We start from the raw sequence: 23,722 nt of genomic DNA, 5'->3' as shown, positions 1-23,722 counted from the left end.
GGCCGCGGTAACAGGCTTATGGACGATGACGAGGAAGCGAGCTACCAGTTTATTTTGCCACCACTGCCCAAGGGACCTGTCGTGAAAAACACCGTGTTTTTGCATGGCGACGTGCGAGCGAGGCCCTATAGGGTCGAAGACTTCCGAGATGCACTCATCCCGACTGGACTGCTGCAGGAGGTCATGGCCCTGGGAGCCTACCAGATCAATCACGTATGGGCAGTCACCTTCTCGAGTGACGAGGCAACGAAAACGATGCTGGCGTTGAAAGAGCTCAACGTGAAGGGGCGTCGTTGCGTTATCGTCGACCCTCAAGACCAACAGGTACGCCTCCGCCTTCATTGGCTGCTTTATTGGGTGGCGGACGAAGATATAAGGCAGCGCTAGCGGCCTTTGGCAAGGTCGTGGAAGTGACGAGAGAACGATGGCGTGTCAGAGGCGTAGGCGACAAGGACTCAACGTCGTGGACCGTTCTGTTGAAGTTGAAGAGCGGGATGAAAGTCGATGACCTCCCGCACCAAATCCGAGTTGCCGGTGAACTGGCCCTTGTCGTAGCGCCTGGACGGCCGATGCAGTGCCTACGATGCAAGGGTGTCGGACACGTCCGTCGCGAGTGCAAGGTACCGCGTTGCGCTCGGTGTCGCAGCTTTGGACACTCTGAAGATCAGTGTATGCGCACGTACGCTGCAGCTGTGGGGCCACCAGCGAACGAGGTCGTCGCGCAGATGAGGATGGATGCTGCTGAAGCCGAGGACGCTGCCAAGGGGGCTGGTGACAAGGAGAGCGCCAGCAATGCAGAGGCGACATCGAAGGCAGCGAAAGATACAGATGTATTTGTTACCCTCGAAAAGAAAGATGGGACGACAACGGGTCCTGTAGAAGAGCGGGCGAGAAGCAAGGAAAACTGCCTTGTAGTTGATGAAGCCGCATGCGAGACAGAAGGTGGGGATCCGCCCCCAACCAGCGACCCTATGGATACGAGCGGCAACGCTACCTTTAAGAGGCCGCTAGACGCTACCGATGGGAAAACAGCTGCAAAGAACCATGCCGACGGGCCACCTGCAAAGACAACTTTGACGAGAAGGAGCAGCTTCAAGCCCTCTCCAAACATTCATCGGCATAGGAAAGCCGGCGACAAGCCACAGCCGTCCGCGGACCACACCAGACCACCGGACGGTCCCGGAGGCGTCTAGCCGCTGGCTAGACGTTGTGGTGAGCACAGTGCTCCGGGCCTCTCTAACTTTCTCGTATTAGCAATGGCAACCAACCCAACGCTTAGCTTAGGCACACTAAACGTAAGAGGTCTGGCCGCCAAGCCTAAACAAAGCCAAGTGTACCGGATGATGGTGGACCAAGACCTCGACGTTCTGGCCGTGCAAGAGACAAAGGTTGAAGGGGAGGAGGAGACCCGGGGCATGGTGCTAAGGTTTACGTCTTTATACTACGCGGTAGTGAGCCATGCTAAAGGTGCGTCGGCGGGTGTTATTTTATTTACTAGGAAACTTCCCGGCTTATCTATCGAAAATTATTTTTCATGCCCTTCAGGCAGGTTAGTGTACGTTGACTTTAATGTTGGTAATGATTCGTGGCGTGTTGTGTGTGTATATGCACCTAATGTTTGTGAAGAGCGCACTCTGTTTTTTTCATCCTTAAGGACGCACATTTGCATGAACAACAAAGTGATAATTCTGGGAGATTTTAATTGTGTACTCCGAGATCGGGACAGAACAGGCCGAAGAACCAATGACAAAAGCTGCCATGTCCTCGCTGAATTATTAACCGATTTCGACCTAGACGACGTGGCTGACTGTCTGGTTGGAACACGCGAGGTTCATTACACACACTTCCAGGGCAATAGTCACGCGCGTCTAGACAGAATGTACGTGTCACTAGACGTAATACCCCTGTGTAACAGCTACGGTGTCACGCCTCTTTCATTCACTGATCACTGTTTGGTCAAGATGTATGTTGGACGCAAAGCAAAACACCACACTTTCACGTGGGAGTTGTGGAAAATGAATTCCAAATTGTTAATTGACGAGCTTTTTCTAAGCAAAGTACAGGAATATTTGAAAGAAGTGGGAAATAACGTGTTGCGAGTCACCGAAAAGTGGGAAAATTTTAAACAACGAATTAAACTAGCCGCCATCGATCGCTCCTGCAAAATAAAGTACGAAGAAAGAGTTAAAGAGAAAGAACTAAGGGTGGTGTTGGAAAAGTTAACGGCCTTAGAGTGCACCCAACCGGGCGCATACAAAGACGATTTGCGTAGCATCAAATCGAAATTGGAGATATGCGATGAAGAGCGATATCGGGGAGCGATTATACGCGCAAGGGCAGAGGCTTTGACAGCAGATGAGGCTCCAACTAAACGTGCGCTCGGTCTTGAAAACAGGCACGCACGGCGTAACCACGTAGATGTACTTGAAGTAGATGATCACGAAATAACCGACTGTGAGGACATAGCGCAAGTGTTTTTCCAGCACTTTCAACAGCTTTTTGCATCGAGTCCTGTTGACGTAGATGCCTTTAGAGCCACGTTTTTGGGACGCATGCCGCAACTCAACGACGACACGAAGAACAGACTAGAGGCACCGATGTCAGCACGTGAAGTGGAAAAGGCAATTGATGATTTAAAAACTGGAAAATCGCCGGGTCCGGATGGCCTTTGCGCCGCTTTTTATAAACAGTTTAAATCAGACTTGTCGCCTCTTCTCGCTGACGTCTTTAACGAAGCGTATGGAGTAAACGCATTGCCATATTCTTTCGGGGAAGCACACACCGTGCTCATCCCTAAGACCGACGAGCCTACAAAACTAAAATATGTAGCGTCGTACAGACCAATATCACTTACCAACAATGATTACAAAGTATTCATGAAGATCATCGCTTGCAGGTTACAATCAGTAATGGAAACCATAGTAGGTAGTCACCAAACATGCGGCATCAAGGGACGTACTATTAGCACAAACATACACATAATGAGATCAATTCTGGAATGTTGTGACGCCTTAAGGTCGCGAGTTGCTATTCTCCAACTTGATTTGGAGAAAGCTTTTGACTGTGTTGCTCATGTTATTTTAATTGCCATTCTAAAACATATAAATGTCGGGTCCATAATTACTGACGGGGTGGCCATGGCGTACCGGAACGGAAGTACTAAGCTTATAATTAACAAGTCACTGGGGGCCCCCATCAGCATTCAACGTTCCGTGCGTCAGGGCTGCCCAGCCAGCCCACTCCTGTTCTGTATTTATCTAGAGACTCTGTGTTTGGCAGTGATTGAGAACAAATGTATTCATGGGTTTACAATGCAAGCATCAGAAGTTAAACTTCTGGCCTATGCTGATGACGTAGCCGTGTGTTGCAATGACAAGGAGAGCGTTTTGCAAACGATAAATGTTGTTAAAAAATTTGGCGAAATCACTGGAAGTAGAGTAAACTGGAGCAAGTGCCACGGTATTTGGCATGGGGAGTGGCCTAAGACCCCCGCTATCTTTGCGAATGTCACGTGGTCGACAACGCTAGTAAAATACCTGGGTGTACCACTTGAAGCTTATAAACAGAGCGACGAATACTGGCAGTGCGAGCTTAAAAGGGTTAAAGAGAAGGCTGAGGCGTGGAGAGCCAAACACCTTTCAGTATTTGCCAGGGCTACAGTGTGAAACTTGTTTTTCGTAGCTAAGCTATGGTACGTTATGCAATTCATTTTTTGTAACAGAGCCAATGTACAGAAATTGCACAGAGTTTTTGCCGTGTTTGTGTGGGGTTCTGGATGGGAGAGATGCAGCCGCAACAATCTTTTCAGACGGGAGAAAGATGGAGGGCTAGGGCTGGCCCACCTGTTTGTGAGGCAATTAGTCGGACGGTTCTTTTTCTTCAGGAACAATGATAATTCATTTCTTCAATCGGTTTGCAAAGTTAGACTTGCGCATTTGTTACCCGAGTTTATTATAAGCTCTGAAAGTGTACCGGTGGCAGTGTTCGGATTCTATAAGGAAATTGTGCTGAGTGTTCGTTTCCTTGCTGTACGGTTTTCCAAAGAATATTTGTTTACGGTAACAAGAAAAAGGCTGCGCAATGATCTATTTGACAGCCGTTTTCCCTCACCTCGGTACCGAACTATGTACAGTCGAGGCCCAGGCCAGAATGTTTTCAAACGTGTTAAAAAAATGCAGGTACCGCCTGGTATGAAAACTTTCTTTTTCAAGCTACACACAGGAACACTATCAGTTGCAACGTTTTTAGAAGAAAGGGGCTTTTACATGCCATGGGGCTCAGATTGCTTCATATGCAAACAACCAGAAACAATAGACCATGTTTTTTTACACTGTTGGGCGGGGGTTTTCTTTTGGAATGTTCTACAGCGAACAATAAAGAAAGAATTTCCTCTTGATCCACATGGCATAAGGTATCTACCGATAGATGAAGAGGACGGAACACCTTTCGATCAGATAATGTTAACTGGCCTCTACTGTATATGGCGAGCCCGCATGGCTGGCTTCTATTGCGATCCCGATGCGAGACCAGCCCGTGTTTTCTTTCGAGAACAAATAACACGTTTTCTTGATGTGCTTGCTACACATGAGTGCCCACCGCCTTGGATGGCCAGGATAGAACCCCTGGCTAATCTTAAAGAATTTTAAACAACGCCAGCTCACATATAACAGGCGGCTTTTACTTATTAATTTTTGTTAACGGATGAGAAGTTCATCTGTCTGTGTATATATGTTCCTTATGTTGTCCTTCCGATGTACTGCTGATTACCGGCAATAAAGAAAAAAAAAAGTGTAGTGGTTATCACGTGCGCTTCACACGCGCAAGGCCCCCGGTTCGATCCAAGTCGGGAACAGTGCGTTACACTTTTGTTTGCTTTGCGATCGCGAATACGCAGAAGAAAAGAGGGAGAGAAATATACCTCTCCGCGTTCCGTTCCCGTGGTGTAGTGGTTATCACGTGCGCTTCACACGCGTAAGGCCCCCGGTTCGATCCCGGGCGGGAACAGCGCGTTACACTTGTTTTCTTTGCGATCGCGAATACGCAGAAGAAAAGAGGGAGTGAAATATACCTCTCCGTGCTCCGTTCCCGTGTTGTAGTGGTTATCACGCGCGCTTCACACGCGCAAGGCCCCCGGTTCGATCCCGGGCGGGAACAGCGCGTTACACTTTTGTTTTCTTTGCGAGCGCGAATACGCAGAAGAAAAGAGGGAGCGAAATAGCCGTCTCCGTGCTCCGTTCCCGTGGTGTAGTGGTTATCACGTGCGCTTCACACGCGCAAGGCCCCCGGTTCGATCCCGGGCGGGAACAGCGCGTTACACTTTTGTTTTCTTTGCGAGCGCGAATACGCAGAAGAAAAGAGGGAGCGAAATAGCCGTCTCCGTTCCCGTGGTGTAGTGGTTATCACGTGCGCTTCACACGCGCAAGGCCACCGGTTCGATCCCGGGCGGGAACAGCGCGTTACACTTTTGTTTGCTTTGCGAGCGCGAATACGCAGAAGAAAAGAGGGAGTGAAATATACCTCTCCGTGCTCCGTTCCCGTGGTGTAGTGGTTATCACGTGCGCTTCACACGCGTAAGGCCCCCGGTTCGATCCCGGGCGGGAACAGCGCGTTACACTTGTTTTCTTTGCGATCGCGAATACGCAGAAGAAAAGAGGGAGTGAAATATACCTCTCCGTGCTCCGTTCCCGTGGTGTAGTGGTTATCACGTGCGCTTCACACGCGCAAGGCCCCCGGTTCGATCCCGGGCGAGAACAGGGCGTTACACTCTTGTTTTCTTTGCGATCGCGAATACGCAGAAGAAAAGAGGGAGTGAAATATACCTCTCCGCGCTCCGTTCCCGTGGTGTAGTGGTTATCACGTGCGCTTCACACGCGTAAGGCACCCGGTTCGATCCCGGGCGGGAACAGCGCGTTACACTTATTTTCTTTGCGATCGCGAATACGCAGAAGAAAAGAGGGAGTGAAATATACCTCTCCGTGCTCCGTTCCCGTGGTGTAGTGGTTATCACGTGCGCTTCACACGCGCAAGGCCCCCGGTTCGATCCCGGGCGGGAACAGCGCGTTTTTGTTTTCTTTGCGATCGCGAATACGCAGAAGAAAAGAGGGAGTGAAATATACCTCTCCGTGCTCCGTTCCCGTGGTGTAGTGGTTATCACGTGCGCTTCACACGCGTAAGGCCCCCGGTTCGATCCCGGGCGGGAACAGCGCGTTACACTTGTTTTCTTTGCGATCGCGAATACGCAGAAGAAAAGAGGGAGTGAAATATACCTCTCCGTTCCCGTGGTGTAGTGGTTATCACGTGCGCTTCACACGCGCAAGGCCCCCGGTTCGATCCCGGGCGAGAACAGGGCGTTACACTCTTGTTTTCTTTGCGATCGCGAATACGCAGAAGAAAAGAGGGAGTGAAATATACCTCTCCGTTCCCGTGGTGTAGTGGTTATCACGTGCGCTTCACACGCGTAAGGCACCCGGTTCGATCCCGGGCGGGAACAGCGCGTTACACTTGTTTTCTTTGCGATCGCGAATACGCAGAAGAAAAGAGGGAGTGAAATATACCTCTCCGTGCTCCGTTCCCGTGGTGTAGTGGTTATCACGTGCGCTTCACACGCGCAAGGCCCCCGGTTCGATCCCGGGCGGGAACAGCGCGTTACACTTTTGTTTTCTTTGCGAGCGCGAATACGCAGAAGAAAAGAGGGAGTGAAATGTACCTCTCCGTGCTCCGTTCCCGTGGTGTAGTGGTTATCACGTGCGCTTCACACGCGCAAAGCGCCCGGTTCGATCCCGGGCGGGAACAGCGCGTTACACTTTTTGTTTTCTTTGCGAGCGCGAATACGCAGAAGAAAAGAGGGAGTGAAATATACCTCTCCTTGCTCCGTTCCCGTGGTGTAGTGGTTATCACGTGCGCTTCACACGCGCAAGGCCTCCGGTTCGATCCCGGGCCGGAACAGTGCGTTACACTTTTGTTTTCTTTGCGATCGCGAATACGCAGAAGAAAAGAGGGAGTGAAATGTACCTCTCCGTGCTCCGTTCCCGTGGTGTAGATTCCACTTCCGGCCACCACAGCGGACGGTCACGGAATGTTGTGCTCCGTAGGGGCGGTTCATGCGGCCCAGCCGGGCCGCGGTATCAGGCTTACGGAAACGTCTTCACAGGATTACCAGCTTGTTTTGCCGCATCTGCCATCAGGTATGACCGTGTGTAATACCGTGTTTTTGCACGGTGATTTGAAGGCCAGGCCCTATCGAGTCGAACATTTTCGCGATGCGCTTGACCGTCATAAGCTGTTGCCGGAGGTGGTGGCCCTCGGGGCCTACCAGATGAACCATGTCTGGGCTATAACATTCAAGGACGAAGTCGGAAAAAAGAAGCTGCTGTCAGCGAAGGCCTTTAGTGTCAAAGAACACCGCTGCGTCGCCATTGACCCTTGCAACCAGGATATTAGAATGAAGCTGTTCTGGCTGCTTCACACGACTCCCGACGAGGACGTCAGAGCAGCCTTGGCGCCGTTCGGAACGGTGACCGAAATTTCCAGGGAGTGGTGGCGAGTACCAGGGTGCGGCGACAAATGTTCTCACACGCGTCTGGTATCGTTACGGCTGAAGGCTGGTATGACCATGGAAGACATCCCGCATCAGCTACGAGTATCAGAGGACCATGCGCTCGTGATTGTTCCAGGCAGAGCTCCGCTCTGCCTCCGATGCCGCGGCACCGGCCATATACGGCGCGAGTTCCGTGTGCCACGCTGTGGGCTCTGTCGTCGTTTCGGTCACGACGAGACCCAGTGCGTGAAAAGCTACGCTAACGTGACCGGGTCTGGCCGGAGCGACGCGTTAGACGAGCACTTGATGGATCAAGCGGACGCGGAAGAGACTGCTGGAGCGGGCGGAGACCCACGAGGCACGGAAGAGAAGCCAGTGGTCTTGGCAAGCGTCAAGTGCCAACCCAGAAAGGGCAGTAGCGAGGCAGTGGCCAAGAATGAAGTGCAAAGTGAACCGTCTGCAGAAAATTCTACGGTGCGTGAAAGTGAGGGGGACGCGGAGGCTGCCGAGGGCGTTCTGCGACAGGGCAACTCTGGCGCTGCCTTCATCGAAGAATCCGGCGAGAAAATGGACCAGGCCAGCACCGTCTCAAAGAGACCTCGCGAAATACCCGATCAAGATGTCAGGCTTGAGCAAGACGACGGTGACAGCAGCGAAGGGCCACCCACGAAGGCTTCCTCTTTCCGGCGGTCTACACTCAAGCCCAAGCCGAACGTTCCGCTCGAGAGGAGGCCGACGCGAGAACATCCACCTGAGGGGCGCCAGACGCCGACCAATCCGCCAGGTGGTCGGCAGACGCCGACCGTCCCACCAGACGGGCGACAGACGCCGACTGTCCCACCAGATAAGCGGACAACGCCGACAGTTCCCCCGCGGTAGCGGGGTGCTGTTCGGTAGAAGGCTCAGTAAGGACTAGGTGCTGCGGAACCTTTAAGTGAATGATGAGTAGCGCATTTGGTAACGTCATGCCTTCGCCGTATGAGACGGAGCTTATGATGGTGTAGGGTTTTGTTTTTTTGTAAGTTTGGCGGTCGTTGATCTCCGAAATGTATTGTAGTTCGTGCTTGCTCTTCTCTTTCAATGGCAAATAATCATGGAATAGCAATACGTATTGGCACGCTTAACGTACGAGGGCTAACGGCTAGACGGCGACAAGCACAATTAAGTCGCCTGATGCTGGAAAACGACATAGATATTCTTGCTGTTCAAGAAACTAAAATTGAAAGCGAAGAGCAAACGGACAAAATGGTTCAGGTTTTTAAATCCCGTTACAACACTTGTGTTTGTCATGGAGTAGGTAAGGCCGGTGGCTGTCTTTTATTTTTGCGTAATTCAATAGGTATTGTTGCGCAGAGTGTAATGTCGGCCCAAGATGGGCGATTGGTCCTATGTGATTTCTCTTTCAATAATATTGATTGGCGAGTTGTCTGTGTGTACGCTCCAAACAAAATTAGTGATAGAAAAATTTTTTTAAACTTTGTTGAGTCACACCTGACGTGTGAAAGAAATGTTGTTCTTCTTGGTGACTTCAATTGTGTTTGCATGTCCGAAGATAGGGTGCCCAGTAAAATAATACGGGATACAAGTGCGCATCAACTCTGCGCAATCGTGGCAGACTATGATTTAGTAGACGTTGGAAGCATATTAAGCGGTAACAGTGTTGTTTTTACTCATTTCCAAGGGCAGAGTCACGCTCGACTAGATCGCTTGTACGTATCAGCAAACCTTGCGCGAACGGTCAATAGCTACGCAGTAAAGCACGTGAGCTTCAGTGATCACAGCCTAGTAACGTGTACATTGGGCACGAAACATAGAGGGTCTCACTTTAACTGGGAACTGTGGAAAATGAACGAAACGATCTTAAGTGATGAATGGTTTGTCAAAACGGTAAAAGGAAAAATGGACGTAATGCAAATAGATGCTACAACAAATTGGGCTGAGCTGTGGGAGCAGTTTAAAATTGAAGTGAAAATGAGTGCGATCGAGAGGGCTTGTGTGATGCGTCATAAAGCTAAACAAAGAGAGAAAGAACTGCAAAGCATGCTCGATTATTTTCTAAACGCGGAGTGCACAATACCGGGATTGTTTTCGAAACAGATTAGAGAAATTAAACGCGAACTTGAAAGGGTGGACGCTCAAATTTACCAAGGAGCCGCGATAAGAGCACGATCCGAGAGGCTGTGGCTGGGAGAGGCGCCAACTAAGCGCGCGCTCAGTGACGAAAAGGGTTACGCATCCAAAAACATAATAAAAGAAATTTGTTTTAACAACACAATGTCAAAAGACCCAGAAGTAATTGAAAAAGCTTTCGTTGAACACTACCGAGCGTTGCTCGGTAGGCAGGTGCCCGTAACAGAAGAGTTTGTGAACACCTTTTTAACACTTCTGCCAAAATTACAAGACGAAATAAAAGAGGGACTCGAGAGACCGATCTCTGCGAAAGAAATTACAGAAGCCATAGAAGACTTGGGTAAAGGAAAGGCGCCTGGACCAGACGGCCTAGGAGCAGCTTTCTATAAAACTTTCAAGGCCGAAATAAGCGAGATACTGCACTGTGTAATATCAGAAGCTCATGAAACTAAGCACTTGCCGCCATCATTTAGAAAAAGTCATGTTGTGCTTATACCGAAAACCACCGATACGGTAAAGCTGAAATCTGTCGCTGGATACAGGCCCATAAGTCTTACGAATTCGGATTATAAAATCTACATGAAGGTGCTCGGAAAAAGGATGCAGTCAGTTATTAAATCCATAGTAGGCCCACACCAAACATGCGGTATTAGGAATAGAACAATATTGTCGAATATTCACATCGCTAGGAGTATATTGGAATGCTGTGATGCGAACCTCGAAGGTGTAGCAATGGTTCAGTTAGACCTAGAAAAAGCTTTTGACAGGGTTGCTCACAGCATACTTTTTGCCCTGCTAAAACACATTAATGTAGGCGAAGTGATTCAGGACGGAGTAGCCATGGCTTATGAGAACTGTTCCGCTCACCTTATAATCAATAAAAGACTCAGCGAAAATATACCAGTATTATCCAGTGTGCGCCAGGGGTGCCCTTTGTCGCCCTTACTTTTTGCGATTTTTCTTGAACCTTTCTGTTTGAAGGTACGAGAAAACGAAAACATTCGCGGCTACCGTCTTTTAACTCAGGAAGTAAAAATACTAGCTTACGCAGATGACATCGCACTTTTTTTGCATTGACCAAGAGAGCATTCGGGAGGCAGTCAAGGATGCAAGAAAGTTTTGCAGTCTAACGGGGAGTGCCATAAGCTGGCCAAAAAGCTTAGGCTTCTGGCACGGTGAATGGGACAGCCGGCCTGCAGTGTTAGAAACAGTACCGTTCACAGATACGCCAACCAGTTATCTTGGTGTTCCTTTGGAATACTATCGCGATACCACGACGCAATGGACTGAACAAACTGAGCGGGCTAAAGCACAAACAACGAAGTGGGGAGGCAAGAATCTGTCAATATTCACGAGAGCCACTGTCTGCAATTTATTTCTTGTCGCTAAAGTGTTTTATATGTTGCAAGTTTTATGTATATCCCGAGTGTGTGTACAAAAGTTGCACAGGGTTTTTGCTATGTTCGTGTGGGGATCAGGATGGGAGCGCACGAGTCGTCTGAATCTGTTTCACGCTGTGCAGAAGGGAGGGTTGGGTTTGTCGCATTTATTTTTGAAACAAGTAGTGTCGCGTTTCATGTTCTTGCGCGACGAAAGCGATTGTTTTTTGCGGTGCGTTATCCAGACGCGATTAGGTGACGCACTGCCAGAATATGTTGTGACGTCGTATGGCATACGTCAAGTGGTTGTCCGAGGTTTTTTGTTTGAAGTGATAAGCTCTTTCCGTTTTCTAAAAGTACACTTTTCTTTGGAATACCTGAACACAGTCGCAAGAAAGCGATTATACCGAGATTTAGTTAATATCATGTGTCCAGTACCAATATACCGTGCAGTATATGCACTGGGGCGTGAGCAGAATGTCTTAAAAAGAGTTAAGAAAATGCCTGTAAGAGCAACAACAAAAACTTTTTTTTTCATGCTACACACTGGCACGCTTCCTGTCAAGCCATGGCTGCAGGAGAAGGGGATCTTTGTACCCTGGAGTGTGAATTGCCAGATATGTCAGAAACCGGAGACAATGGAGCATATTTTTCTGGAGTGCAGGGACTCAGTCTTCCTTTGGGACATTCTACAAAGGACACTAAAAAAAGAATTTCCTTTAACACCTTTTGGAATCCGTTTTTTACCGTTTGAAGAGACAGAAGGCGTGCCATGTGATATGGTGATGTTACTCTGCATGCACAGCGTGTGGAAAACACGAATGGCGGTGCGTAATGAGGATGTTGACGCAAAACCGGCCAAAGAATATTTTGCTGAAAATGTATTGTACATTCGCGAAGCGTTTAAAGCGCTCAGCGAACCACCTGAGTGGTTAACAGCATTTGAACAGCTTACAAACATTCAGCCTTTTTAAACCAAAATTAAACGACAAGGTACACCCGCACATTGAACTGTCTTTTTTTGTTTTGTAATCGCAGCGGAGAATAGCTGTGAATCGTGTATTTGTTATAAAACAGGCAATAAAGAAAAAAAAAAAATCCGTTCCCGTGGTGTAGTGGTTATCACGTGCGCTTCACACGCGCAAGGCCCCCGGTTCGATCCCGGGCGGGAACAGCGCGTTACACTTTTGTTTTCTTTGCGATCGCGAATACGCAGAAGAAAAGAGGGAGCGAAATAGCCGTCTCCGTGCTCCGTTCCCGTGGTGTAGTGGTTATCACGTGCGCTTCACACGCGCAAGGCCCCCGGTTCGATCCCGGGCGGGAACAGCGCGTTACACTTTTGTTTTCTTTGCGAGCGCGAATACGCAGAAGAAAAGAGGGAGTGAAATATACCTCTCCGTGTTCCGTTCCCGTGGTGTAGTGGTTATCACGTGCGCTTCACACGCGCAAGGCCCCCGGTTCGATCCCGGGCGTGAACAGCGCGTTACACTTTTGTTTTCTTTGCGATCGCGAATACGCAGAAGAAAAGAGGGAGTGAAATATACCTCTCCGTGCTCCGTTCCCGTGGTGTAGTGGTTATCACGTGCGCTTCACACGCGCAAGGCCCCCGGTTAGATCCCGGGCGGGAACAGCGCGTTACACTTTTGTTTTCTTTGCGATCGCGCATACGCAGAAGAAAAGAGGGAGCGAAATAGCCGTCTCCGTGCTCCGCTCCCGTGGTGTAGTGGTTATCACGTGCGCTTCACACGCGCAAGGCCCCCGGTTCGATCCCGGGCGGGAACAGCGCGTTACACTTTTGTTTTCTTTGCGAGCGCGAATACGCAGAAGAAAAGAGGGAGCGAAATAGCCGTCTCCGTGCTCCGCTCCCGTGGTGTAGTGGTTATCACGTGCGCTTCACACGCGCAAGGCCCCCGGTTCGATCCCGGGCGGGAACAGCGCGTTACACTTTTGTTTTCTTTGCGAGCGCGAATACGCAGAAGAAAAGAGGGAGAGAAATATACCTCTCCGCGTTCCGTTCCCGTGGTGTAGTGGTTATCACGTGCGCTTCACACGCGCAAGGCCCCCGGTTCGATCCCGGGCCTGAACAGCGCGTTACACTTTTGTTTTCTTTGCGATCGCGAATACGCAGAAGAAAAGAGGGAGTGAAATACACCTCTCCGTGCTCCGTTCCCGTGGTGTAGTGGTTATCACGTGCGCTTCACACGCGCAAGGCCCCTGGTTCGATCCCGGGCGGGAACAGCGCGTTACACTTTTGTTTTCTTTGCGATCGCGAATACGCAGAAGAAAAGAGGGAGAGAAATATACCTCTCCGTGCTCCGTTCCCGTGGTGCAGGATTACACTTCCGTCTGTCGAAGAGAGCAGACGTGGTCATCATGTGCTCAGATGGGGCGGTGTTTGCGTCAATGAATAGCCGCGGTAACAGGAATGCGACGCCTGCTGAACGTGAAGATTATGAGGTCATCTTGCCTACAGGTCGTACAGTTTTGAGGAGGAGGAGGAATAAACTTTATTTGTGCACAGCAGGTCTGAGACCTAGGCCTCTACCTAAATGACGGCCTCGAGCCCTTGGGCCCTGGCGGCATCTTCGGCCTGCTGGATTGCCTTGAGTTGGTCTTCCGGTGCACAGCTGAGCAACGCGGTCTCCCACTGCTCTCTGGTCTTAATTATTTTATTCTGTATGGGTGTACGAGGACAATCCCAAACAATGTGTTGTAGGTCCGCCCTTTCTTCACAGAATCTACATCTATCCGTGTAAAGGTCCGGGTAGTAGCGGTGGTAGGCCACCGGGTTCGGATATGTATTTGTTTGTAAGAGGGCCATGCCGTCGCTTGCCGTCTATTTAACGAGGAGTGTGCCGGGGGGAAATGGGCCCTTCCCAATTTATAGTGTTTGGTGATCTCGTTAAAGCTGGTCATCCGGGCTCTCTCCGTTCCCAGTATTTGTTGCGTGTCACCTGCTCGGCCTGTCAGTTCTCGAGCCAGGTTGTGCGCTATTTCGTTCCCGGGAAGGGAGGAGTGTGCGGGTGCCCAAATAATGTGGATGTCGCGATCTTCACGAAAGTTGTTTAAAATTCTCAGTGCTTCCGGCGAGATTCTTCCCTTTGCATAGTTCTTGACGGCTGTCTTGCAGTCGCTTACTACGATGTTAGCTTCCGTGGAGGCTATTGCCAGTGCTAAGGCAGCTTCCTCCGCCACCTCTGCCTTCCATGTTTTTACCGTCCCACTAACTCTGCAGTCACCATCTAGACTCGTAGCAACTATGGACATACTATGTCCATTTGAGTACTCCGCCGCGTCCACATAGACCACGTCCCTGGCACTACGGAATCTTTTGTGGAGAGCTCTCGCTCGTGCGTTTCTTCGATCTTGGTGAAACTCCGGGTGCATGTTTCTGGGGAGTGGGGGTATTGATAGATGTTCCCTTATTTTCCTTGGGATGTCTCCCCGCACTCCGTGCTGTGCTTCGTAGGTTATTCCGATGTCATCTAAGATGTGTCTCCCCGTCAAACTCTGTGTAAGCCTTTCATACTGCGCTACACTCTGGGCCTCAATAAGTTCGTCTAATGTGTTGTGCACGCCGAGCGCCAAGAATTTCTCGTTTGACGTATTTGCCGGAAGTCCCAAGGCTTGCTTATACGCCTTTCTAATAATGCAGTCTATTTTGGTTTTCTCCGCAGCGTAGAGCTTGAGGTAAGGAACCACATATACAATACCATATTTTTACATGCCGATATTCGGGCCAGGCCTTATCGAGTTGAAGACTTCAGGGATACGTTGGACCGTCTGGCATTGCTCCCTGAGGTGCTAGCCTTGGGGGCGTACCAGATGAGTCACGTATGGGCCGTCACCTTCAAGAATGCGGAAGGCGTGAAGAAGGCTCTGACCATCGGTGAAATGAAGGTGAAGGGTCGCCGCTGTGTTGTAGTTGACCCGGCGAACCAAGCCCTGCGCCTGAAGTTGCACTGGCTGCTTTTCAATGTTTCCGATGAAGATGTACGTGCTGCACTAGCCATGTTCGGGACGGTAACAGATGTCGTGAAAGAAAAGTGGCGTGTGAATGGCATCCACGAGAAAAGTACGACGACGCGGACGGTGAGCATTAAGCTCCATCCAGGCGTCAAGGTTGACGACCTCCCACACCAGCTTCGTGTTAGTGGGGAACTGGCGCTGCTAATTGCGCCAGGAAGAGCACCAGTGTTTTTGCGCTGTCACACCGCGGGACATATACGACGCGACTGCCGTGTCCCTCGATGTGCTGGGTGCCGTCGTTTCGGGCACGACGAGAGTTGGTGTGTGAAGACGTACGCAAGTGTAACAGGACCAGTTGGAAAAACTGACGCAGCAGAGCTCGTCATGGACGAAGCCGACGCGGAACAAGCTGCAGGAACGTCGAGTCAAGTGACTCAAAAGGGGATACGACCAGTAGACACGCCCTCGTATCCGCAAGAAAATGAACAGTAAGGAGACCATAGCCTTGTAGAAAAGCCCGACGTGAGGGAAGTGCCTGAAAAGACAAGTGTAGGGGCAGAACACGGTGAACCTTCAAAGGATCCAGCGAGCCAACACACGGAAAGCATGGACGTCACGGGACAATCCGCCGGAGGCGCCGTCGGCAAACGAGGACGCGAAGCCACAACGGACGAGGCGGACAGACAAGACGTCGTTGGATCTGTGGAGCCACCAACGAAAACGGTGGTGACTCGACGCGCGTCATTGAAACCCAAGCCCAACGTTCAACCAAACAGAAAAGCGGTGTTGAAACCGTCAACGTAGCCGCGAGCTTTGATGCTCTGCGGTTCCTTAGGGACTATGTCGACGCATATCAAATATCGAATAAGGACAATGATTGGAGCCTTTTGCCACGCAACCCAAGCCGAAGATCGAGGACTGCAGGCATCGGGAATCGGTTGGCGTCTTGGAAATAAGCTGCGGGCTTTCTGGTGTGCTTGCGCTCACGAGGTATGCACCATGGCGCATATGCAATTTTAATATATGGCGAGAAATCTCAGCACAGCACTAAAAATTGCGACTATGAATGTTCGAGGCTTAAATTCTAGAAAGAAACAATATCAGCTAAATCGCCTTTTCTTGGAGAACGAGTTGGACGTAGTAGCTGTACAAGAGACGAAAAAAGACAGCGAGGAACAAACTGACCCCATGGTGCTGCCTTTCCGAGCAAGGTACGATGTTTGCGTTTCTAATGCTTTCGGCACGTCAGGCGGATGTGCCATTTTCATTAGAAACAATTTAGGAATAGATGTTGAGACTGTGCTTGTGTGCGAAAGCAGTTGATTTGTTATAGTGGATTTTCTTAAGTCCGAGTCTTGCTGGCGAATAATCTGCCTATATGCGCCGAACGCCGAAAATGAACGTGACGTGTTTTTTGAACGGCTCGAGCAGTACCTGATATTTGAAAGACAAATAATTACGCTTGGAGATTTTAGTTGTGTTTGCTTAGTAGTTGATCTAGTGAAAAATCTCCCACTAAGCGATAAGAGTGCCTCACGCTTGATTGCAATGGTGCAAGGTCATAATCTAGAAGATATAGGAAATATATTAACTAATGGGACGCAGCCAGTCTTTACACACTACCAGCGTGCGAGCCACGCGAGACTGGATAGGGTATACGTTTCTTTGCATTTAGTAGCGGCGTGCCGTAGTTATGCCGTTACACATCTGTCATTCAGCGAGCATTGTTTGGTGTCAGTCACAATTGGGACGCATAAAGAGGCCTCGCGCTTTAATTGGAAAATGTGGCCACTTAATGACAAGCTGCAGCATAATGAATCATTTGTAGAGTGCGTAAAGGAAAAGTTCGAACAGCTATTGGCGAAACATGATGACGTGATAGAACGGTGGGAGCTTTTTAAAGAAGAAATAAAGATTTGTGCAATAGAAAAAGCGAGTGTAATGAAATACGAAGAAAGGAAAAAGCAGAAAGAAATACAACGAGAATTGGATTTTACGTACAGAGTGGAAGCCGATAGGCCTGGTATATTCACAAAGCAGATCAATGAACTTAAAAGCCAACTGGAGCTTATCGACGAAGATAAGTACAGAGGAGCGGTTATCCGAGCAAGAGCTGAAAAGCTGTGGCTCGGCGAAACGCCCACAAAGCGAGCCTTTGCATATGAAAAGGCTTACGCTAGGCAAAACGTAATACGGTAAATAAGATATAAGAATGAAGTCACTGACGAGCAAGCAAAAATAGAGAGAGCGTTTTTAGAGCACTATAGCGAATTATTTCGAAGAAGTTGCGATGTCCCGGAAGAGTTCGAACGAGAGTTCCTTGCTAGCATGACAAAACTAGATGATGTTGACCGCGAATGTCTGGAAGAACCGATCAGCCAGAAAGAAGTTGAAGAGGCCATTTACGATTTAGTTCGAGGGAAGTCTCCTGGACCTGACGGGTTGGGAGTGGCCTTCTATAAGGCCTTCAAAAAAGATGTGAGTCTAATTTTGCATCAGGTAATTGCTGAAGCGTATAAACGAAAATATGCACCCCCGTACTTTGGCCGGTCGCATATAGTGCTCATTCCCAAAACGGAAGACCCAGGGAAATTGCTCTCAGTAGGGTCTTACCGCCCAATAGTATTGACTAACGTTGATTATAAAATATTTACTAAAATCTTGGGAAAGAGGTTACAGCGAGTTATAACACAAATTGTAGGACCGCATCAGACATGCAGAATCAAAGGTAGATCAATCTACACAAACATTCATGTTGCACGAACCATTCTAGAATGTTGCGATGCGTGAGGCGAGCATGTAGCAATGCTGCAGCTTGACCTAGAAAAAGCGTTTGACCGTGTATCCCACAAAATCCTTTTCACAGTTCTTGATTATGTAAATGTTGGATTGGTGCTTTTAGATGGAGTTAGGATGTGTGATGCTAAGTGTACCGCTAATCTTATAATAAATAAGGACGTAGGTGAGAGCTTCCACGTACGCTCAAGTGTGCGCCAAGGGTGTCCTTTAAGTCCTTTATTATTAGCGTTATACCTTGAGACATTCTGCAGAAAAATTATGTATAATAACAGTATTATAGGTTTTTGTTTACAGTCAGCGGAAGCAAAACTGCTAACATATGCGTATGATATTGCTTCGTTCTGTAGTGATAAGGAAAGTGTCGCGACCGCGGTAACGGATGTCTTATCGTTCTGTAAAATGACGGGTAGCGTCATAAACTTTGATAAGTGCCTGGGAATATGGCATGGAACATGGGAAAACACCCCACCTATTTTTGTAAGTGTGAAGCGGACCGTTGCGCCAACAAAGTATCTTGGGGTGCCGCTTGAGCACTACAAGGAGACTGCGGGATTCTGGGAAGACGAAACAAAGAAAGTGCAAGAAAAAACAGTTAAATGGGGTGGCCGTAGTCTTTCATTGTTTGCCCGCGCCACGGTCTGCAATTTATTCGCCGTTGCAAAAGTGTACTATGTATTGCAAGCATTGTCTATGACTAGATTGCACGTGCAACGTTTGCACAGGATACTGGCAGTGTACGTATGGGCGTCAAAGTGGGAGTGAACCAGTCGAACAAATTTATTTCGATCCGTCAAAACAGGAGGGCTTGGACTGGCACATCTGTTCTTGAAACAGATAGTATTTCGCTTTGCGTTTCTTAGAGACCAAAAAGACCCTTTCCTCATTAATGTGATGCAACTGAGACTAGGTATGGCTCTTCTTGAATTCATTATATCTAGTTGTGTAGTTAACAGTGGCCCTATGAGCGGATTTCTGAAAGAAGTGATATGGGCATTTCGGTTTCTGAAGGTACGCTTTTCAATGGAATACCTCAGTCACGTTCCTAAAAAAACGTCTGTATAAAGATTTAATTGATGTAGTACTGCCAGTACCGCTGTACAGATCGATGTTCAGTTTAGGTAGTGAAAGAAATGTGCTGAAAAGGGTAAAACGTATGCCTGTCAGGCCATCGGCAGTCTTTCTTTTTTCAACTACATTCCAATACACTACCAGTAAAACCGAGGCTTCAGGAAAGAGGTATTTTTATTCCCTGGTCTCTAGACTGTTTCCTATGCCATAAGCACGAAACAATTCAACACATATTCATAGACTCCTGGGACGCCTTGTTTCACTGGGATTTCCGGCAGCGAACTATAGAGAAAGACTTGCCGATAACACTATGGCATCCGTTTTCTCCCAACGGAAAACGAAGGAGGAGCGCCTTACGACATGTTTATGTTATCAGCGTTGCACAGCCTGTGGCGCACGCGCATGGCCGTTAGACATGTTGATGTACGTGCTCGAAGCACTCGTGAGTATTTTATTGAAAGTGTCTGTTACATAAAAGAAGTCTACGATGCTCAAAATGAAAAACCAGAATGGATTAGATTAATGAACGAGCTTGCTAAACTTGGGCGTTTTTAAAGCCACGTGCACACCAAAGACTGGTGGCACTTTTACCATTTATAAAGTGTGTATATTTTGTATGTACTATGAAAACGTTAATAAAGAAAAAAAAGTTCCCGTGGTGCAGTGGTTGTCACGTGTGCTTCACACGCGCAAGGCCCGCGGTTCGATCCTGGGGGGAACAGTGCGTTACACATTTGTTTTCTTTACGATCGTGAATACGCAGAAGGGGGAGAGAAATATACCTCTCCGTTCCCGTGGTGTAGGATTTTCCACTTCCGGCCACTGTAGTGTACGGACGTGGCTGTCATGAGCTCCGTCGGAGCGGCATCAGCGGCCCAGCAGGGCCGCGGTTCTAGGTTTTTTGTCAACGAGGATCCTGATTATCAGGTGCTACTGCCTCAACTACCAACAGGGCGACTTGTTACGAATACTTTATTTTTGCATGCTGATGTACGTGCAAGGCCATACAGGGCGGAAAACTTCCGTGACATGCTGTTGAGCATGAAGTTGCTTTCTGACGTTGTCGCCCTTGGGGCGTATCGAATGAGTCATGTGTGGGCCGTGACTTTCAAAAGTAGTGACGGAGTGAAAGAACTGCTGCGGGCAAAGGACTTGAAGGTGAAGGATAGACCATGCATCGTCGTCGACCCTGGAAATCAAGCAATGCACCTCAAGCTACACTGGATGTTACACAACGTGCAGGACGAGGACATTCGTGAAGCCCTGGCGCCTTACGGCCGAGTCACGGATGTGCAAGAGAGCGGTGGCGGGTGCATGGCCTTCAGGACAAAGGTTCTTCAACGCGCCTGGTCACCCTGATGCCGAGGAAGGGCTTGGGGGCGGACGACGTGCCTCATCTGTTAGAGTAGCCGGTGAGGAAGCTCTCGTGGTGATTCCTGGAAGAGCACCGCTCTGTCTTCGTTGCCGCAACACAGGGCACATCCGGCACGACTGCCGCGTCCCGCGCTGCGCACATTGTCGTCGTCATGGCCATGACGAGTCGTAGTGCGTGAGGACATACGCAAACGTGACGGGGCCGACGGCTGCGGATGAAAATGCTGAACTTCTTATGGACGAAGTGGATGCCGAGGAAGCCTCTGCCGGGAGCTCCAACGAGGCGAAGGTCACAGCGACACAACCACAGAAACCGCAGGGGCAAACGACTGCCGGAGCGGTAGGTGTGCCAGGAACGCCTACGCGACCTGTGACCAATGGCTCGGCCGTCGACGTTCATAAGCAAGACATCGCGGCCAAAGAAACGCCTGCCGTCTCGACTATGGAATCAGCTGACAACGAAGCGATGGACATTACCAATGCTATTGTGGCGGTCGGGAAGCGAACACACGAAGAAACAACAAGCGACGGCGGGAAAACTGGCAAACCGAACAGCGAGGAACCGCCGCCTAAGTCGGTGGTAACGCGCCGGCCGTCATTACGGCCGACACCGAATATCCCGCCGGACAAAAGACCGGCGGCGCCGACGCCAAAGTAGCCGTATGGACTTGTGCCTGCAAAGGCACTCAGACGCGAGCTTGCGAGAGCCCAACGCTACCGAAGGGTCGGGGAGGTAAGCTGCTGCTCAAGCAAGGTATTTTGTGGACTGCACTTTAATGTGTCGCGAAACAGCTGCTCTGTCCGTTAGCACTTGTAGACGTAAATATAAGTATACCTAGAAGTGCTACGTGTGATTATATACGTCTTTCTTTTATGCCTACCTTTCCCGCTTATTAACAGTGGATTTGAAGAGGGGAATACGAGTTGCTACTATTAATGTACGCGGCCTCGCTTCAAGACGGAGGCAGTACCAGCTCAGCCGACTATGCGTTGAAAATGAACTCGATATTATAGCTATACAAGAGACGAAAGTTGAAAGCGAGGAGCAAACAAACAAAATGGTAACACCTTTCAGAACATATTATAACATATGCACATGTCACGCTGTCGGCACGTCTGGTGGATGCGCTGTCTTGGTTCGAAGGGGTATTGGTATAAATGAAGATATGGTTACTGTGAGCGAAAGTAGGCGTTTTATTGTTCTTGATTTTTCTTTTAATGGATCACAATGGAGGATTATATGTGTTTATGCGCCAAATGATATCAATGAAAGATGTCGTTTTTTCTCAAATCTAGAAGCGTACCTTCGCTGTGACAAGTACATCATCTTTCTTGGTGACTTCAATTGTGTGTGTCATGCAGAAGATCGTGCTAAACGTAAATTCCCGCAGGACAAGAGTGCAGTGATATTCAACACCTTAGTAAATGACTACAACCTAGAAGACGTTCGTCGCCTTTTGGCCAGTACTTTGCAGCCGCAATTTACACACTATCAACGAGATAGCCAAGCACGACTTGACAGAGCTTACATCTCGTTAGATCTTGGGCCTCTATGCGATAACTATGTCGTGAAGCCGGTGTCCTTTAGCGATCACAGTATAGTGTTTTACACTCGGTGCCAAGCCAAAAAAGCCGCGGTTCGATTGGGCACATTGGAAATTTAACGAAAAAAACCTAAGTGATGACAAATTTATAAACGATGTAAAGCACGAAATTAAAAACATGTTGAGTAATGAGAGTGTACCTTGGGCAGAAGTATGGGAAGACTTTAAGGTTCGCGTAAAAATGGTTGCAATTGAAGTAGGAACTGTTAGAAGACACAATGAAAAAATGAAAGAAAATGAGCTCCAGAAGGAACTAAATTTTCTTATTTTTATGGACAGTGCGGAACCTGGAAAATTTTGTGATGAAATCAGAACAGGTAAAAGCGCGATGGAAGCTATTGACACGGAAAAATATAGAGCAGCAGTTATTCGGGCACGGACGGAAAGACTGTGGGTTGATGGAACGCCGAACAAACGCGCCATTGCCGATGAAAAGAGTTACGCAAGGAAAAATGAAATAAGACAGATTGATTATCGGGATGAGGTTATTTCCGACTCGAATATGATTGAACAGGCCTTTAACGAACACTACCGCAAGTTGTTCGGCGTCCCAATCCACGTGGGAGGTGAATTTGAAGCAAGTTTCCTGAATTTTATGCCGCGCGTTGATGACGACGTAAAAGCCAGTCTCGAGGAAGCGATAAGCGTCCGAGAAATAGAACACGCGATCGAAGAACTTCCTGCAGGCAAATCACCGGGTCCCGATGGCTTAGGAGCCGCCTTTTATAAGGCATTTGCACCTGGGCTTGCTCAAGTGTTGGACCATGTATACTCTGAGGCACATAAATATAAGCGACTGCCACCTTCTTTCAAAAGTGCACACATGGTTTTAATACCGAAAACAGATGTGCAAAAAATGCATCGTGTTTTTGCCGTATTCATATGGGCTTCTAGTTGGGAGAGCATAAGCAGAACCAATTTGTTTCGTTCAGCTCGAAGTGGTGGGCTAGGCCTGTCGCATTTGTTTATCAGACAAATTGTGTCGCGTTTTCTTTTTTTTCGGGATCAGAGAAACGATTTTCTACGCACAGTAATTCAAGTCCGTTTGGGAAAAGCACTGCCGCAATATGTTGTAACGACCAGTGATGTGAAGGGAGGGAGTATTAGGGGATATCTGCGCGAAGTGGTTGATGCACTTCGTATGTTGCGTGTGCGGTTTTCTAGGGAATATCTGTGCTCTGTGACAAGAAAAACACTGTATAAAGACTTAGTTGACACAATGTTGCCAATACCATGTACAGATGGTGATGTACTGAAACGGGTGAAAAAAATGCCAGTTAGACCCTCTCAAAAAACGTTTTTCTTTAAGCTACACACAAACACGCTACCCGTAAAAACATGGTTAGACGAAAAAGGAATATATGTGCCATGGACAGTAAACTGCTTAATTTGTGAAAAGCCAGAGACCATCGAACACGTTTTCATCGATTGCTGGGGTCCAATATTCCATTGGGATGTCTTACAACGTACACTTAAAAAAGAACTACCCATTACACCTCTTGGTATACGATATTTGCCAACCGATAACGAAGGAGGAGTTCCGTACGATATGTTTATGCTCCTTGGCCTCCACAGTCTGTGGAAAACGAGAATGGCAGTGCGACACTCGGATGTCGAAGCCCGTTCGGCGAGAATAAACTTCATCGAAAGTGTCGCGTATATTCGGGAAACATATCGTGCCCAGAGTGAGCCTCCCGAGTGGGTGGCTATTCTTGATGAACTGATCAAGCTGAAGCGATTTTAATATATAACGTTAGAAAAGAGGGAGAGAAATATACCTCTTCGTGCTCCGTTCCCGTGGTGTAGTGGTTATCACACGCGCAAGGCCCCCGGTTCGATCCCGGGTGGGAACAGTGCGTTAC

General features: G+C 48.7%; 22 non-coding genes across 22 annotated transcripts; all 22 read left to right on the top strand.

The window, feature by feature from the left end:
- Nucleotides 1–4,931: 4,931 nt before the first annotated feature.
- On the top strand, nt 4,932–5,004 carry TRNAV-CAC (transfer RNA valine (anticodon CAC)). The gene has a single exon. It is a non-coding gene; the product is annotated as a tRNA-Val (tRNA).
- Nucleotides 5,005–5,081: 77 nt separating this feature from the next.
- TRNAV-CAC (transfer RNA valine (anticodon CAC)) lies at nt 5,082–5,154 on the top strand. Its single transcript has one exon. It is a non-coding gene; the product is annotated as a tRNA-Val (tRNA).
- Nucleotides 5,155–5,233: 79 nt separating this feature from the next.
- Nucleotides 5,234–5,306, top strand: TRNAV-CAC (transfer RNA valine (anticodon CAC)). The gene has a single exon. It is a non-coding gene; the product is annotated as a tRNA-Val (tRNA).
- Nucleotides 5,307–5,378: 72 nt separating this feature from the next.
- TRNAV-CAC (transfer RNA valine (anticodon CAC)) lies at nt 5,379–5,451 on the top strand. Its single transcript has one exon. It is a non-coding gene; the product is annotated as a tRNA-Val (tRNA).
- A 79-nt stretch (nt 5,452–5,530) lies between these two features.
- Nucleotides 5,531–5,603, top strand: TRNAV-CAC (transfer RNA valine (anticodon CAC)). The gene has a single exon. It is a non-coding gene; the product is annotated as a tRNA-Val (tRNA).
- Nucleotides 5,604–5,680: 77 nt separating this feature from the next.
- On the top strand, nt 5,681–5,753 carry TRNAV-CAC (transfer RNA valine (anticodon CAC)). Its single transcript has one exon. It is a non-coding gene; the product is annotated as a tRNA-Val (tRNA).
- A 79-nt stretch (nt 5,754–5,832) lies between these two features.
- Nucleotides 5,833–5,905, top strand: TRNAV-CAC (transfer RNA valine (anticodon CAC)). The gene has a single exon. It is a non-coding gene; the product is annotated as a tRNA-Val (tRNA).
- Nucleotides 5,906–5,982: 77 nt separating this feature from the next.
- TRNAV-CAC (transfer RNA valine (anticodon CAC)) lies at nt 5,983–6,055 on the top strand. The gene has a single exon. It is a non-coding gene; the product is annotated as a tRNA-Val (tRNA).
- Nucleotides 6,056–6,129: 74 nt separating this feature from the next.
- TRNAV-CAC (transfer RNA valine (anticodon CAC)) lies at nt 6,130–6,202 on the top strand. Its single transcript has one exon. It is a non-coding gene; the product is annotated as a tRNA-Val (tRNA).
- A 70-nt stretch (nt 6,203–6,272) lies between these two features.
- TRNAV-CAC (transfer RNA valine (anticodon CAC)) lies at nt 6,273–6,345 on the top strand. The gene has a single exon. It is a non-coding gene; the product is annotated as a tRNA-Val (tRNA).
- Nucleotides 6,346–6,417: 72 nt separating this feature from the next.
- On the top strand, nt 6,418–6,490 carry TRNAV-CAC (transfer RNA valine (anticodon CAC)). The gene has a single exon. It is a non-coding gene; the product is annotated as a tRNA-Val (tRNA).
- Nucleotides 6,491–6,567: 77 nt separating this feature from the next.
- On the top strand, nt 6,568–6,640 carry TRNAV-CAC (transfer RNA valine (anticodon CAC)). The gene has a single exon. It is a non-coding gene; the product is annotated as a tRNA-Val (tRNA).
- Nucleotides 6,641–6,719: 79 nt separating this feature from the next.
- Nucleotides 6,720–6,792, top strand: TRNAV-CAC (transfer RNA valine (anticodon CAC)). Its single transcript has one exon. It is a non-coding gene; the product is annotated as a tRNA-Val (tRNA).
- An 80-nt stretch (nt 6,793–6,872) lies between these two features.
- Nucleotides 6,873–6,945, top strand: TRNAV-CAC (transfer RNA valine (anticodon CAC)). Its single transcript has one exon. It is a non-coding gene; the product is annotated as a tRNA-Val (tRNA).
- Nucleotides 6,946–12,147: 5,202 nt separating this feature from the next.
- TRNAV-CAC (transfer RNA valine (anticodon CAC)) lies at nt 12,148–12,220 on the top strand. The gene has a single exon. It is a non-coding gene; the product is annotated as a tRNA-Val (tRNA).
- A 79-nt stretch (nt 12,221–12,299) lies between these two features.
- TRNAV-CAC (transfer RNA valine (anticodon CAC)) lies at nt 12,300–12,372 on the top strand. The gene has a single exon. It is a non-coding gene; the product is annotated as a tRNA-Val (tRNA).
- A 79-nt stretch (nt 12,373–12,451) lies between these two features.
- Nucleotides 12,452–12,524, top strand: TRNAV-CAC (transfer RNA valine (anticodon CAC)). The gene has a single exon. It is a non-coding gene; the product is annotated as a tRNA-Val (tRNA).
- A 79-nt stretch (nt 12,525–12,603) lies between these two features.
- On the top strand, nt 12,604–12,676 carry TRNAV-CAC (transfer RNA valine (anticodon CAC)). The gene has a single exon. It is a non-coding gene; the product is annotated as a tRNA-Val (tRNA).
- Nucleotides 12,677–12,755: 79 nt separating this feature from the next.
- TRNAV-CAC (transfer RNA valine (anticodon CAC)) lies at nt 12,756–12,828 on the top strand. The gene has a single exon. It is a non-coding gene; the product is annotated as a tRNA-Val (tRNA).
- Nucleotides 12,829–12,907: 79 nt separating this feature from the next.
- On the top strand, nt 12,908–12,980 carry TRNAV-CAC (transfer RNA valine (anticodon CAC)). Its single transcript has one exon. It is a non-coding gene; the product is annotated as a tRNA-Val (tRNA).
- A 79-nt stretch (nt 12,981–13,059) lies between these two features.
- On the top strand, nt 13,060–13,132 carry TRNAV-CAC (transfer RNA valine (anticodon CAC)). Its single transcript has one exon. It is a non-coding gene; the product is annotated as a tRNA-Val (tRNA).
- Nucleotides 13,133–13,211: 79 nt separating this feature from the next.
- TRNAV-CAC (transfer RNA valine (anticodon CAC)) lies at nt 13,212–13,284 on the top strand. Its single transcript has one exon. It is a non-coding gene; the product is annotated as a tRNA-Val (tRNA).
- Nucleotides 13,285–23,722: the final 10,438 nt, after the last annotated feature.

The sequence above is a fragment of the Dermacentor andersoni genome, chromosome 1 (genome assembly GCF_023375885.2).
Source record: "Dermacentor andersoni chromosome 1, qqDerAnde1_hic_scaffold, whole genome shotgun sequence".
Lineage (NCBI taxonomy): Eukaryota > Metazoa > Arthropoda > Arachnida > Ixodida > Ixodidae > Dermacentor > Dermacentor andersoni.
This window is presented reverse-complemented; position numbering and strand designations above follow the sequence as displayed.